The sequence below is a fragment of the Lepisma saccharinum genome, chromosome 16, assembly GCF_977018435.1.
Source record: "Lepisma saccharinum chromosome 16, izLepSacc3.1, whole genome shotgun sequence".
NCBI lineage: Eukaryota > Metazoa > Arthropoda > Insecta > Zygentoma > Lepismatidae > Lepisma > Lepisma saccharinum.
The window spans coordinates 21,753,063-21,770,973 of NC_139244.1; positions in this window are offsets into that span (position 1 = coordinate 21,753,063).

Sequence of the window (17,911 nt, forward strand, 5' to 3'; positions counted from 1 at the left end):
TGTTTACAGAACGTTTTCACATGATGCCCAGTAATACTCTAGATACTAGATGATCGACAGAAATTCATCTTTTGTGCATCTAGATGATTAACTGCCCAGTATTTTGACATGTGTGAGAAATGGCAGTGAAGAATTTTAGATTCTTTGGTAAGGAAAATATCTGGTGAAGTGCCAGCATGTACGTTCAATGTGTCGCACAAATTTCATGGCAGAGGATTACATCAATATGATAGACTGGAATATGTGCTTTGTAACAGAGTTTCTAGTAATTACGCATTTGAATTCCGATGACATTGAGAAGATGGTGGATGACCACAACGTTCCTGAAACATTATCAACTGTCTCGCACAGTTAGTTGAGCGACTGGTTAGAATAGTGAGTGATGTTTCAGCTTCTGTTTGTGGTTAATGAGAAAGAAATGCTTGTATCAGATCTAAGATTAATGCATGGGAATCCTATGGAAAGAAATCTGATTATTTTGTGCAAAGAATGGATTAAAAATAAGAAGTGGGTGGGATGAAACGCTTGGGCAGACACCTCCATGTGGAGAGCTCTGGGTTGGTGCAACCTGCAGCATTACTATAGGTATTTATTTTCAGTAATATCCACTTTCAATAAGGGCCTTCCAGATGGGGTTGTGGGAACATTGTCTCCTTGTAATCAAGAGATCCTGGATTTGATACCCTGTGAAGGCACAGGGCCCCACTTTAAATTGTAGGTCCAGTCCCGATTAGCCTATCTGTGCATAAAGTGGACTTAAAACTGCAATTCAATCCCATTGAATTAATTTTAAATACTTAAATTTTGCCACAAAAGTTGTAGTTTGCATCAAGTGAAGAGTTACTCTCTTTATTTTTATGCAAAATAAAGAGCCCTCTTGAGACACTGCTAGAAATCCTTCGATGGCTATAATTTTTTGTGAGATGTTTTCATACAATTACAAAGCTTTTGCACTGTGTGTTTTTGATTATTCATAAAAATTAAGTTATGAGGTCTGTTTTGATACAGCCTCTTATAGATGCACATCTCTTGATCCCTAGCATATTTATATATACAGTGCCTTTCACTGTCGAGTCTTCCGTGAAGCAGTGGCTAATATACTGGGTGGTGTGAGGGCATCTGCTGGCAATTAGACCCACAGCTATATGCTGACCTTGGCACTGGACGCGTCAGTGCTTCAGTATCCAGATAGCTGGTGTCGAGTTTGCACGTGTTTGTGAAGTATTAAGTTGTTAACAATTGTTTTAGATTGTTTTGTTTTAGTATTACTGGTGCTTCTCTGCTGTCTAATAATGCCACGTATAATTTAAAACAACCCATTTTTATGATAGCTCTTACGTCATTATGAATTCTTGTAGGGAAGTCCGAAGGTGTTTGGCATCAGAATTCCCAGATGTTACTGTTCCACACAGAGACAATGTTCGAGAACTTGTGAACAAATTTAGGGAAACAGGATCTGTTCTTGATAAGATGCGAAGAGTGAAACGGCACGTGCTTACTGGTAACACTATTGGAGCACGATTAGTATACACTTTTTAAAAATCCCTACAGCATCTTGCACAAGAAATAGACATTTGCATGACGTCTGCATAGTGAGCTACCAAGCTTTTAAATCTGAAGCCATGCATTAGAAGAATTGAAAGAAAATATGAGGAGAGTAATTGAAGCAATTTCTGAAGAGGAACTGATACGTGTTAATGAAATTTTCCTTAAAAAATGCTGTAAATGTGTGAAAGCAGGACATCATTTCCAACATCTCTTGTAACAAGATACGTGCTCATTTTAATTTTAACTGTCCATTGAAAGGCACTGTATATTGGGCTACAGAAAGGTAGTAAATTAAGTGATTATTTTCTTATGTGAATGCTAGTAGTTTAATATTTGCTCTTGTCAGGTAAAACAAATCCATGATCCCAGCTAATTGAGCAGCCATTATTATTTGTAACCATTTACATTTTGGCATTCTGAAACTTTGCTAAATGTTGCTAAGTATAGTAGGATTCTTTTTACACTGATTTTGTAAAGTAGATGACCAAATACCAGGTGTGCCGGTTAATAATTCTTAATTGATCCGAAAAAAAAACAAAAAAAAAACTGTATCTGGGGAGAAAGGTAACAAATGCTTTATTCAAAGTATGCACCATCGCTAGCTATACATTTTGCCCATCTGTCCATCAAATTGTGGATGCCAGAAAAATCGTTCACATTTTGAGGTGATCCAGTCAGCAAGCCATTGTTTGACATCTTCATAATTGTTGAAGTGTTGCTGGGAAAGTGAGTGAGACATCGATGAAAACAAGTGGTAGTCCGAAGGGGCTAAGTCTGGTGCTTATGGCGGGTGGGGCAAGAATTCCCAGCCAAGTGCAGAAATGGTGTCTCTGACGCCTTTCGCTGTGTGTGATGAGGCGTTGTCGTGCTGCAAAATCACTTTTCTGTGTCCTGTCGCCTAATCTGGATCTTTCCCATGGCATGAAGACGATCAGATATGGTTTGGCGACCAACATTTAACTTCTCTGACAGTTGTTGCGTTTGCATATCGTCTTCGTCCAACAGTGCTTGCAATTCGGTGTCTTGGAATTTTTTCAGCTGGTCCAGGCGATCTTTGTATTTCAAGTCGAAATCACCACTTTTGAATCGTCGAAACCAACGCAGACACGCGTCTTGCGTTAGGACATTGTTATCATACATTTCCATAAGGATACAATGGCCTTCACTCGTGTTTTTCTTTTGATTGGACAAGAAAAGCAGGACGTGCCGCACATGCTCCTTATTTGGTTTGAAGGTCGACATGTTTACCACACAAACCCAATATCACAATCACTCGCACTCGGTTGCACATCCACGGTGTTTTGACAGGTACTGTCCTGGCAACACACTGACGTAACAGTTGAGACTGTGAACCAACCCTTGCTTCCAGCGCCATCCAGTGACGAAATTAAGAATTATTAACTGGCACACCTGGTATACAGATTTTTAAAAAAAAACAAGAAACACTTCAGTCACCTGGTTATATGTTAATTAAGGAAGTGAATGAACCATTGATTGTCTTCATCAGTATCAGTAAAAAAATCCTATTGGTCTATCCATAATTTTATACACATGTACTTATAAATGTGTGTGTAAAAATACTGTTTTAATTAACTGTTTAGAGTAAACACATCCCTTTTGGTCTTTTGGGGAGCAGCTGCAGCCCAAAGAAAACACCCCTACCTGGCTGTACCATGCTTTCTGGCAAGAATGACAACAGAAAGTACAACCTCCATGGCAGAGTGGTTGGCACAGCGTACCAGGGATTCCAGGTTCGAATTTTAGACTAGGTATGGGTGTTCCTTTTGAGTATCCCTTCATCAGTTTCATCATATGATCACTCATCCTCAGTTGGGATTTGCCAAAGTGGCATAAAAATGGCATAAAATAACAAAAATCAAATCAAATCCAATATGCATTTACATCAACATCTACTGTATTTCATGTATTAGCAAACTTCCCACAAACATGGAAACGTACATCACAAACAAGTGAAGGATGTGAAAATAGTAACATATGCATAGTACTTTTTACGCTCTCACATCAGTTAACTAGTTTTAGTTTAAAACATTCTTCATAGCATTAGTACATTAGACTCGTCAATTTGCAATGAAATTTGCAAGCATGAACAATACTGCACCGCACTAGAATCAATGTGCCAGACAGCTGCACAACCGGCTGTCCTTTTTTAATTAACCTTCTTTGTTGAATGCAAGTTTCCCCCACCAATTTACATATATTATATGTCTTTCATATTTAAATATGCAAGGAACATTTAGATAGAATTCATATTCTCCCCTTTATTTACATTTCGATTGGCATCACTCACTTTCTTCCTATGTATTTTGCTGGAGAAGCAGAAAGGGAGATCCTGCAACTTGCAGGTAATACCGAAGCTGTCAAATTTGTAAACATCTGGCAAATTGTCTTCTAATTATGACCTAGTTGATGGATCCAAATGTTTAATGATTTCCAGAAGTGTTTAGTAATACTGGAACTGGAAACAATTGTGGAAGTAAGTTTGAAGCTTCGAGGAACTCAGGCTGTGACCGAAAGGTTCAAAAACAAGGCTTCAAGTATGGTCTTGTCGGAAGTGACATCACCTATTCTTGGGACAGCATAGGAACCGGTGTGGAATCACAGTGCAGAATGGTTATTTTGACAAAATCCTGTTTCCCTACTGGCTGCTTTGGGGAGGGGGAATTTTAACGTCACATCTTGCACAAGTGGTGGCCGTAACTGGTTGTTTGGCCGCAAGTTCCTTCGTAGGGAAGCATGGCAACAGAGGGTCACTGCCATAATGTCGGTTACCGCTCCAGATATAAGGGCGGTGGAACTGTAGTGCAGTTCAAAAGTGCCAATTAAGTGAGCAATCGAGCCTGCAGTGTGCTACACTCATAATTGCAGACTTGGTTACTAGACTCATAAACATTGTTCACTTATTTGAAATCATCGAAGTCGAAAGCAAGTCAGATTTGATTGTAGTTCTTCTAATGAGCTGAAATGTAAGTATAAAAACTTTTTAAAATGCTCTGTGATTTCTATGGTGAAGAACAAGTGTTTATAATACAGGAAAAACTATGTGTTCTTACTAAGTCAACACACCAACGTTGCTACAACGTTGTATGCATGTTGTATTTATGATGAATGTTGTATGTAGAGGAACAACATTGTGATAACATGGCCACAACTATGTATGCATGTTGTATGTATGATGAATGTTGTATGTAGGGGAACAACGTTGTGATAACGTTGCATCAACGTTACAAAAAAAAACATTCCACTGAATGTGCTTTAGTTTGGATGGTCACCACCATGAGCATTACAAGCATCAGATCGGAGTGTTTTGTTTAATCTAAATTTGTGTGTGCACTATCCACCAAAGCTTATATTTCCTACAGTATACGCTAGATGGCAATGCGACTCAAATGCAAACAAACATAATTTTTAGTAACACATAAAAGGATAACTACGATTGTAATTAGTGAAAAAATGTGTTTTACTATCCTTCGAAAGATGTGTGACTATTGAAGTTGTAAGGAAGATCAGAAAATGAAATGTGGTGAATACGAGGGTCACTATTTATATTTTGAGCCTTGGCAACACTGATTGAAGTTAGGCACGATTTGACGTTTGCACGGAATCGTCTGGCATTATTGACCATAACGTACTTCAAATGTTTTGTCAATAGCTTCATTTGTGTTGATTATGTTGCCTTGGAGATTGCGCGACAACAATAAAATGGAATTAACTTGTGAACATTTTCATGCGATGATTTTTTTTACGATTTTCGACATGGATTATCAAGACAAGAGTGCATCGATCAACTTACTTCCACATTTGGAGGTGAAGCCCCATCCTTTGCCACTGTGAAATGCTGGTATAACGAATTTAATCGTGGCCGTCATTCGCTCACCGACGAGATTCGTGAAGGTCGTCCAAAATCAGTTGTTGTTCAAGAAAACATTGATGCTGTGCAAAACCTAATACTGCAAGATCATCATGTGACATACTGTGAGATTGAGGCAACCATAGGCATTAGTTCCACCAGCATATATAAAATATTACATGAGAAAGATATGTTCTCGTTGGATCCCACACAATTTGACAAAAACTCAAAAAGATGCTCACGTCAATTGGTGCAAACAAATGCTCAATAAATACAATCGTGGTGCTTCAAAAGACGTATATAAGATTGTAACAGGTGACGAATCATGGATATATGCATATGAGCCGGAACGTAAACAGCAGTTGACTGTATGGGTGTTTCAAGATGAACCCAATCCAACAAAAGTTGTTCGGGCTCGAAGTACATCGAAACAAATGGTCGCCTGTTTTTTCGGGAAAACTGTTCATTTGGCAACTGTGCCTTTAGAGGAACGTAGAACGGTCAACTCTGAATGGTACAAAACAATTTGTTTGCCAGAGGTCTTCGGTCAAATACAGAAAACAAACAAACGCCGTCGGATCATTCTTCATCAAGACAATGCCAGCTGTCACACATCTCATCTAACAACCGACTTTATGAATAGTCAAAAACTCGAATTGATGGGTCATCTGTCGTACAGTCCTGATTTGGCACCCAATGACTTCTTCTTGTTCCCGAATGTCAAGAATAAATTGCGTGGACAACGATTTTTGTCGGCGGAAGACCCCGTTGATGCGTTCAAAAACCATATTATGGAGGTGTCTCAAGAAGATTGGAAAAACTGCTTTGACAAATGGTTCGAACGAATGCAAAAGTGTATTGACCATAAAGGAGAATACTTCAAAAAACAATAAAGCAGTTTTCAATGCCAAATTCCTGTTTTTTCATTGTTAGGCTCAAAATATAAATAGTGACCCTCGTACAAGTGAAACTCCCATGATAAATATTTTTATCCCAGACTATATAACCAGGAGCTAAGTATTGCAAAAAGGAACTGATTACCAGGGTGTAGTTCAGTGGCGTATGCTGGTTCTAACGAGTGGGTAATCTCCGACCCTTGATCCTCAAACTCCAAAAGTTTCCGTGCAATTTATGTCAGGATCCATATTGGATTTAGGAATATTGTATGGGAATGTTTGTCTTATTGCTACGACCACAATCAATTAATTCTCGTTATTGCAGTTTAATATACGAGTAGAATTTCAAATAACAAAACAAGACAGTTTTATAGCTATAAAAAGAACACCTGTGAAATATAAAATGAAAGACGTGCACTAGTGAAATAAAAAACCCGCAATATTAATTTAAGTGCAAAGTTCAACTTACTCCAGGACCCGATTACTTGTGCCGTACCACATCCAAAGCACGCTGTTTGTCCAGTTGCACGTCAATACGTGTCTGTGCGAAAGATTGCAGCTTAACAAAGGAAGTTATGTGACTTTTGAATTTTTCATGTTTGGCATAAGCGTTGCAAAGATTACAGTATCCGCCACGCGTCCATACATTATTTTCAGCCCCGAAAAGTAAGCACGGCCAACAAAAAAGCAAAGCTTATTAACACTTATACTTCCTGTCAACCATGGTGTTTTGTCATAATTTGCTTGCGAAAATGTGTCACATATTCCCGATTTTTGTCTTTGTGTGTAGAAATAAGTTCAAGCGATGACACTGGCCTACCTGTATTAACAATTTGCAACTTCTCCTGAAAAGATGTTGTTCAAATGGTTTCACCAGCAAATCTTGTATCACATCCATTATCGTTTAACACAGCACTATGACAACAAACACTAACACCTAAATAAATAATAAACTTGAAGCACAGCACAAAGCCAACGACTACACGCATTCAGATTCACGTGCCAAACTTCTGTTGTTGTGTTCCTGGCTCAGAATGAAATTCCCTATGAATGATAAAAAAAATCCCTTTCCTAGCTCGAAATTACCTGCAATGACAGGTTTTAAAAGTTCGAATCATTGCAGGCCAGAGCTAGAATTTTATTTCGGGGTGGGGGTGGGGATCATCCCTTATTAGCAGCCGCCACATAAAGTTGAAACAGTGGGGTTAGAAGTCCTGAAGATGAATCTCAGGTTATTACAACGTATTATGCAATGTGTTTAATCCTGCTAATGAAGTAAAATTAATTACCACTATACACTTTTTAAATTAGATATTTGTAGGATTTCGGGGATGGGGGTTTCAGCCCCCCCGAGTTCTCCACCTGGCTACGTGCCTGATGTGTTTGTTCCTTTTACGTTTAATTCGTTCATCTTCATCACTATTAATCTAAAGAGGCGGAATATAGCAACTTAAATTAACTAATATATATATAATTTGTTTCTGATATCTTCCCCTTTAAAAAATATTCAGTTCCGTGAAAGAAGTATTCTCGCTGCTTTTGAAGATTAGAGAGAAGAAACAATCACTATTTTTGTAAATACAAGACTTGAATTTTAATTTAGTTTGCTTCATCTTCAATATTTAAGCTTTTTCCTTTTGATAAATTTATGTTCAACTAACAGACATCAGCAAGCCAGAAGCAAATGTAAATTGAAAATTAACGTAGAATTGGTTTGCCCATGTTATTCATATTTTCCTGTCCTTCGCAATCTATCGGGTATGTTCTCCCTATGTCCCTTACAGAAGACAATTTGTGAACCCAAAATTCCCGTTCCTGAGAAATTTCCCTGCCATAAAAAAATACAACTTCTATGTTTAGGGACGACACAAAAGCAGAGTGTGACCAGTGGACTCTCACCAGAAGGAGGTTACCCTGGCCACGGAATCACCGCGACTGAGAAGCAGTGTTTCCTCCCCCTCTTTCCTCTCTCCTCCCTCCTCGCCAAGGGTTGTAAGGGAAGCGGGTTGAATGACGTCAGGGTGAGATTCCCTAACATCATTCCACCGGCTGGAGAAAGGTTCCCGGACATTCAGCGGCAAACTGTTGGAAGCATTCGCCTGCTGGAAGCAAAGAAATGTATGCATCGAAATTGGTTTGGAAGAATATTGCGAAGAAATGTGTATATAAAATATAGCCAGGTCATGAGGCCAGATGACCACTTGGACACCATCCAAAGGGGATGCCAAACCAGAGCAGCACCAAAATATTATTTCTAATTATATAAGCATGACTATTTGTTTTTACAAGAGTTGGATTAGTGTAGACAAAAATCAATTGAAGTTATTGCTGCATAAGTATGCTCCAAAATCATGTAGCAATATAAGCTAAGCATTGTGATAACATTATGTAGGTGTTAAATAAATACATACCTACAAATACTTTAAGTAACACTTAAGGTATTGAAAAAGAAGGCTATTATTTTATCCTGCTAAAACCGTCAATATAAAGGTAAAGGTAAAGTGCTCCCCTGTGCTTAGCACCATGCCATGAAGGCGTATAGGGGGTGTGGGGGTAACGCCCCACACTTTCTTGATCCGGTCATGAGTGGGGGTGATGTGATCAGCATCACGCCCCTGACTGCCTTTACCCCCCAGGGTTTCCCCCAGGTACCCACCCATGTTATTCGACATTGGGTGGCCGCCGGGGCCACTTCCAACGTTAGAAAAGTTCCCGGATTTGAACCGGCCGGGGATCGAACCCGGTACCTTGAGCATGGTAGTCACCGCGGCCACCTTAAATATATAACATGATAATATTTTTCATTTAGGGCTGGTGGAAAGAAGGGGCACCAAGGCGTGTGTGAGGGGGTGTGCCAAAATTCTACCTCGTCATGATTAAAATTTTATCTTGAGCCGGCCCTGTAGATGAGATGTGTCAATACTTGTCACAGCATCATCTTGTCTCCTTTTCCACCTCGATCTAGTTTGACCTTGTTCTCATCTCGGTCCATACTCGGAAGTTCATCAAAATTTATTCTAGATTCACTTTATGCTCAGACAGACTAATCAGGACTGGACCTACAGTTTAAAAAGAAATAGAAATATCTGCAAATCTGATACTAGGGACGTTCAATATATAAGTTTCCCTGTGCTATAAAATATTGTATAAAGCAATGCCATTAAAAAGAAGCACATGGTTGACAAGCGCCATCCTTCTACAAGGAACAACAATCGATTCGTTATCAGATTTGAAGGCGCATGCGCCCAAGGGCGAAAAGTAAATGCTTGTTCGGAAAATGCGGGCTCGCGTCATAAGGAGTTCAGAATCATGGATGCTAAGGGCGTTCTGCTTATGGACTTTTTGGAACGAGGAAGAACAATTAATGCTGACCGTTATTGTCAAACATTGGATAAACTGAAAAACGCAATTCGACATAAGCAACCAGGTCTCCTGTCAGCTGGTGTCATTCTTCTTTACGATAACGCTCGCGCCCACTCAGCAGTGCAAACACAACACAAAATTGAAGAATTGGAGTGGGAACGGCTGTCCCACCCTCCATACAGCCCCGATTTAGCACCGAGTGATTTCCATCTTTTTCCGGTGTTAAAGTCTGAATTGCAAGGTTACCGTTTCGAAACAGATGAAGAAGTGAAGCGGAATGTGAGAATAGTGCTCAATAGCCAGAGCCCTGATTTTCTTGCAAAGTGTATGGACAAATTCGTGCAACGGTGGGACAAATTCCTGAATCTCTACGGGGATTATGTGGAGAAGTGAGGAAGGATCCTCATACACATGTATGTATAGTTTTCTAATGTATCTTAAAAAATATTTTTTTTTACAGCATACGGAAACTTATATATTGAACGACCCACGTAAATTACATGACATATTCAATGTATTTATTTATGCATAAAATGAAAATACACATTCTGCTTGTAGTGATGGAATATGAAAAGTTATTATTTATATAATTTCATAGGTTGTAAAAATTTCCACAATTTCTTTAGTGACAATTGTTGAGGTAATTAGTTTAGGAAAATTCTACTTGAGAAACCAAAAGGAAAGGAGATCAGTTGTATGTTCTTCTGAAACAGATTTATATCTTATCAACCAATCAACTATTTCTTTAGAAAAGTGTACCCCCCTCCCTACATAGAGGGGTATTGGCCTGAAGCATGATTTCCTGCAACTAAACGTTATCATATTCCATCTTTACACTCTTTTTAAACAATCTTCATTTGCTTACAATGGTTTACAAGAACATAGACGAAGTGAAGAACTACTACCTATATGCAGTGCCTAAAGTGGTTTCAGGAATAGCCAGAACTCCAATCAAAAATGGATAGATTGCATTAGATTAGATTTGTTGTTTTAAGTCCACTTTATGCATGTGGCTAATTGTAACTGGACCTACAGTTTAAAGTGGGATTCAAACCACTATGTCGTGTGCCTCCACTGGGTATTGAATCAGGGATCCCTTGATTACAAGGCGACAACGTACACAAATGAATAGACATGAGTACTACTACTACTACTACTAATAATAATAATCATTTATTTTAAGTGTTGAGCACAGTATGAAACCTAATACAGCACTAAGTCAAATACAAAAGTACAAAGTTACACGAATAAAATACATAAGCTGTAGAATAACATAACATAATAAGTTAGCATATTTACACTTCAAGTTACAGTTTTCAATTAGATCTATTATATCTCTGATACTAATAATTGTTTATTGTTATATAATATTGTGCAATTAACTGTGTATTGTTCTAATAATAATAATGATCATATTTATTGAAGTGATGATAACGATTAAACAACCACTATGTTATACAAAATTAAAGAATTGAATACATAATTATAAAATATAACAGTGGATCCTACAATTTTATACATCAACATAAATTCAAATTGTAGGTTTCAACAAGATCAGCTACTAAACCTCTTGCCTTGTTTAGGCATGTGAGAATTGAGATATACCTATGGGAATATCTGGGAATTTTATAAGCTATATTATTCAAAAAGTATTCACTGTCAACTTGGAAATATAATACAGTATCTTCTCTACAAAATTTAACCTTTTCATTTTTCTTCTTTCTTCTAATAATAATATATATATAATAATACTGACAATAGTAATGTAATAATAATAAATGTATATTAAAATAACAGTGTTACTTAATATTATTAATATCATTATCAGCGCTTTTCTCTGGGAGTGGGAAGGAAAACATCGGTACTCTTCAAGTACCAATCCTCCGTGGTGGAGTTATTAGCACACTATGCTATGACTCCAGGGTTCCCGAGTTCAATCCTGGCTTGGGCATGGATGTTTTTGGGGAGAGATTATGTTTGGCCGGAAATGGTTCATGACTTCATGTAAATATAAGAAAAGTGCCAAATACAGCCTGGACCAATCTCTAGTTGGGTTGGGCAGGCTTTGCTCAGTGTGTGCAGAATTATTAGCTAGGTTGTGTGTAGTATAGTGAAGTAAGTGACTACAGTGCATTTTTGTGAATGAGAGAGTACTGTGGATGATGTAAATAATAAACTATTGACAACACCACCATTTACTCGACTTCCATGTGAGGATAAACTTCAACTCGCAAAGTATTAACTAGAGCTGAGCTGATACCAATACCGATGTATCAGTATAGGAAGGTATCAGTTTGATTTTATTACTGATACCGGCTGATACTTTTCTGGGATTTTAATCATTTGCGGGGTCTGCTAAAATGCGATGCAACACTTTTGCAGAGTCTAATCATCCTGAAAATTATGCAAGAATCAAAGTTTGTATTATTGCTATTTTTGCATTAATATCATTTTAGCATTCTGATGTAATTTTTGAATATTTTAAAATATAAACACTGGTAAATTGATCTTTCTGATTGGAGTTGAATATTCACACAAATATTATCCAATATTTTGAACAACTTTAAAAGTTAAAAACTTGAATCATCGCTATCGTTTTGAATCGGTAAGAGTATCGGTATCAATATGGGTATCATTTCAAAGTGGTATCGGCTCAGTGCTAATATCAACATTTCCTTTCTACAACTGCACAGCTGGAAGAAGCTTGTTAATTAATGGCTGAGTCTGCTGCCATGCACGTGTCAGCTGTAAGAATAAGCATCAAATTTGCTCCTGCCACGTAATTCGTGTGCTAAAAGGATGTTTCAAATCTTAAGAACAGATGAAGACGAGAAATATGCAAGTTTATGGTTAGTGGGAATGAATGTACAGGTAATTTAGAACCTTTTTCTTTAGAAAGCATTTAGCGATATTATTTTAATGCTAACGGAACGTAACCTAACTACGAGAGCATTTAGGTTTATTATTAGAAGAATGCTAAGGGACCTAATCTTAAAACATTTATGTCAAAGTAATCGCTACAACTTCACAGTATGTGTTAGAGATGTAATTGCATACATAGCATGATGAAATCACGATAAAACGAAGACAGAGTTTGCTGCCACGCGCATCTCTTTTGAGGTTCCAGCAGAAAAAGAACGTGGCAGCAGACACTACCTTTCTTTATTAGGCTGATGATGTCTTAAACTACCAGGGTAGGTGCCATTACCATGGTGACAAGATCCGCACCTGGAAAAAAGTATGAATAAATACCAATACAGAAAATTCCCTTCAACACGCCTACCAGCTCCATCAAACACAAGAACAACGGCGCTGTGGTAGCCAGATTGGTGCAAAACTTCCAAACGTTTGGCATGCCTGAATATTGTGGGAAGAAAATGAAGAGATCTTGGAACTTGACCTAACCCGCAACCCCCCCCCCCCCCCTCATCCACTTTCACATCTGCATCTGGTTGGGATAGCAATAAACCGGCGTACTAGTACTTTGCATGTAAAATGTTTCTGAATTTGAAATTTTAACTTAAGGCAAGCACTAATTCTGGCATTGTAAATGTTAGATAGGCCTACAGTCTGACTTGGGCACCCACATATAACAGTCAAATAGCTCACCCTCATTTGTCATTGTGTTCTGAGATGTGACTTAATTCTCTTGTAGACGAGAATAAAAATGCATCGTTGCCTTGTAATTAAGCATGCAAGCCTGCTTAAATCCCAAGATTCGAGTTGTACCCCTTCTGTGCTGAAGGTGCTGCTGTTAAGAGCCTATTTTCTTATAGCTCAACACAAAAACTTTATATTGTTTACAAATATTAACTTCCTTGCCAAAAGATTGATTGATTTCTTTTACTTCGCTTTTCTGCCACTTTGGGCTAATCGCGAAGATGAGGACAACATGAGGAACACCCAAGCCAAGGCTGGAATTTGAACCCGGGACCTCTCACATTGTATCACACTGTGCGAACCACTCTGTGCGAACCACTCTGTCGCGGAGGTCGGCTCTTCACAAAAGAATTCAACCACTGTAATGTTTACAGTGTAAAGGTAAACCTATTCTCACTCATACATCAGTGGGATCCCAAAGTATGTGCCAGGGCACCACGAAATGTTCCAATATTTGCACTGAAATGACATGATTACCAAATTTTTTTCTGAAAATTTGACCTGGTTTATTGCAACAATTCTTATCTTTTATTGATTTGTTTTATTGTACTTCACTTTTCTGTCACTTTTGGCTAATCACGAAGATGAAGATGGGTGATGATGATACAATGAAATTGATGAAGGAGCACTCACAAAGAACACCCAGGCTTGGATTCGCACCTGGGATACCTAGCATCATAGCACTCTGTGGAAACCACTCCATCACGGGGCTTGGCAACAATTCTTATTTATTGTATATAGGTAAAGTTGCCATGTAAGTTGCACTGTGCCATGATGGCACATTTAGGGGATGTGGGGGGGATATGACCCCTCTAATTCTTGATCTCGGCCATTTTGGAAGTAATGTGATCAGCACCATGCCCTGGCTGCCTTTATCTCCCCAAGGTTGCCCCCAGGTACCCATTGATTTGAGGTTGGGTGAGCCTCAGAACCACTTTGTGGGGACAAGGCTGGAGAAATTCCGACCTTAGATTATCCACTTTGGGAATTGAACCCTAGTCTCCCACGTGGCAGTCAGATGCCCTACTGACTAGACCATCGCATATTTATTATTAGGGCCCGGGATTTTATGTCCAATAAAACTGTAAAATATGTATGTAATTATTCAGGTACTCACGTTTTCCACGAAGCTATTTTAAGTAATTTTCTATTTTGAGGAAGACGTGAGTACCTGAATTATCTATTACCGCATCTCTCATTCCCACAGTTGAATATGTAATTATGTAAAAAAAAAATGAAAAATATGTCATGAAAAATTAAAAATATGTCAGACAAATGCAGAAATATTCCCAGTAAAGCCAAAAATATGCACAACTGTACCTTTGAATTTCTCATTATACAAGTACGACATGTCAGTATCTTCCACGGAAGATTGATTAGGGTGGGGGTGGGTGTTTTAATTAAGTCAGAATCCTTTTAACCAAAGAATGTAGTGGAAAAATACTGAAAATATTGTGAGGTTCACTGCAATTATCGTAAGTTCCATTTACTATTATGTCAGATTTACACCTTTGTGGAACCAAGAGCATAATTGGCAGCCTGTTTTCTCTGGTACTGACACTTCTACATTTATCTCCAGCATGTCATTTTAAAACCTCAAAATTATTGCTGCATAAAACATTTATGATGATCACACACACACAGAAAAAATCTTTACCCTAAAGATACTGACTACATTTATCTGTACAGAACAGGAGACTTAAAACACTAGTTGAGTTATGGCATGTTGTTTCTGATAATCCTTCAGTGTACAATTCACATAACTTAGTATTCCTTTTCTTTTTAACCAACAATTTGGCACAAATATCTTTCAATACCAAGTAAAGAGGCATGTCATTGAATATACGAGGGGGTGCTGATAAGTTCCTGGCTTGGCTCTCTTCCCATCATTTCCCATTCACAATTCATATCTCATTTGAAAGTGTGTAATATGAGTATGTTATGGTGCAAAAATAGTATTCCAGCCGCAATACCTTCTTTCTATTTTTCAGGTTTGAAGTAGTCATGGCAGAGGCACAAGTCAGTTTCACGACGCCAGATGTTTGGGGTGTGATCAAGTTTCTGTTCCTCCAAGGAAAGTCTGCGAAGGACATTCACGGCGAGATGTCACAAACACTGGGAGATAAGTGTCCTTCATACAGCACCATGAAAACTTGGAGAGCTCGACTCACGACTGGATATTTCAGTGTTGAAGACAAGGTCTGCAGTGGGCGCCCTTCATAACTGACGGATCCAGCAACATGTGATGCTGTGCATGACATGATTCTTATGGATCGGCGAATATCAGCCAAGAAGATTGCAGAGATAATGAACATCTCCCGGGAACGTGTAGGATTCATCATACATGATGTACTGGACATGAGGAAACTTTCTGCCAAATGGGTTTCGAAATGCTTGAACAGAAACAGCAGAGTGAAGTCCATCACAGGCCATTTTGGCTCGGTTTCGGGCTGGTGAAGAGGATTTTTTGGGTAGATTAGTGACTGAGGATGAAACGTGGCTTCATATCTATGATCCCCGAGACCAAGGATCAGTCCATGAAATGACACCACAAGGGGGTCACCCCGTCTGTCGTGAAACTGACTTGTGCCTCCGCCATGACTACTTCAAACCTGAAAAATAGAAAGAAGCTATTGCGGGAGGAATATAATTTTTGCACCATAACATACTCATATTACACTATTACACACTTTCAAATGAGATATGAATCGCCAATGGGAAACGATGGGAAGAGAGCAAAGACAGGAACTTATCAGCACCCCCTCGTAATGTCCCATGTGAATTAATCAGAACAAGATATATTTATCATAATTTTACTAATTTATCATCCATGTTGCGAGATGAAGACATTGTTTTAGCAAATGTTTTTAGTTTTTTGAGAAGAGCGGACCTTTTACACTGTTTCTGAACAGGCCCGTAGCTAGAGGGGGGTGGGCAGGGGGGCAACTGCCCCCCCCCAATAGCCTGCTCTGCCCCCCTGTGAAAAATACAGAACACACTTCTATCTGGAATTCTTACTAATCTTTACAATTAGCCTATATCCTGTTTTACTCTAGCAACATAACAAATACATTTATTGATTTTGTGATTTATGAAGGTGTGTGAGATTCCGTATAATGTCGTATCAGGATTGGGAGGAGGGGAATCCCTTGAAGATTCAGACTTCGGGAAATGATTTCGCAATTTTCAGTATCGAGAACAGTATTTGGATGTTTTTCTTAGATGTGTTGGTATGTAGTTTGATTTGCATATTTTTTTTTGTTTCCCCAAGTCTACCTTTTGGTAATAGTGATTCATGTGATAGAGAGAGGGAGTGGATATTTGATTTTTGTAACTTAGCGTTGCTTTTTTGCCACATCTAGCTAATCGTGACAATGAGTGATAACATGAAATTGATGAAGAGATACTCACAAACAGTGCTGTAACCATAGGAGGGGGCAGGGGAATTACCCCTCCAATCTTGACGGAAGTCCAATCTAGGTGGGGGGGGCAAACATTGAAGTAAAGAAACATGACTAGCAGAATTTAAAAATAACAGGACAAATGGATACTCAAGATGGAATTAGTTTCTTCCAGACAGCTAAGGGCACTTGCAGGGGCACAGAGGGCCAATTGCCCCCTCGATTTCAAATTCTATACAAATAAAAGTACATTTTGTAAAATTTTCTTGCTCGCTTCGCTCGCAACCACAATATCTGCTATTTTATAATCCAAGTTCAGAGCCATAGCTAGGGGGCGGCAGGAGTCAGCCCTGGGAGCAAAAATGATCTAAATGGGGGGGGGGGGGGTGTTAAATAGAATGCCATGGCGCCCTGTGAAATTATTTGCACCCTATTAAATCAATATTGTTTTCAATTTACAAATATTTGGATCTAAGAATTTTCCTGCTCGCTTCGATCCCAATATGATTATTTTCTATAATGCATTCTAAATTACCCGAGAGAGAAGTAAGGCCATTTATATACTTCAGATTGTTGCTGCTTAAATGCATGAACAATTCTTTTGAGGAAAAGGAGCATGCACATTTGAGATACAATTTGGTGGATGAATTGATCATGTAATGTATTTGAATGATATATATATTAAAGAAACTTTGAATACGTACACAATTCAGCGTTAACATGCTGCATGTGTATTTTCTTATTTTACGTTGCTCCATGTTGCATATGTGTAAAATATATGTTGTACATGAAAGTTATACGTGTCATATGTACAAAAAGAATAACGTTCGTCATGCATATTCTGTCTTTCAAAAATACAGCTTGTGTGATTGTTTTCCATTATTAGCTAATATGAAATTGGAAGTGTTGGAAAAATATTTCAAATCATTTGTTCAAACACAAATGCTTTAGCACCGACTTCTACCCCCTTTTGCATGATTTACGACGATGATAACGTCTTTTAATGCTACTTTTATTACTACCACCACTATATTACTGTTATTATTTTTATTGGCACGTTTGTCCTGGTACTTGACCCCCTCTCCAGATAAAAATTTGTGGTTTTGCCTCTGCTCATAAAGAAACACTTATGCCCAGGCTACAACCTGGAAGCTGGAACCCCTGGCTTCGCAGTG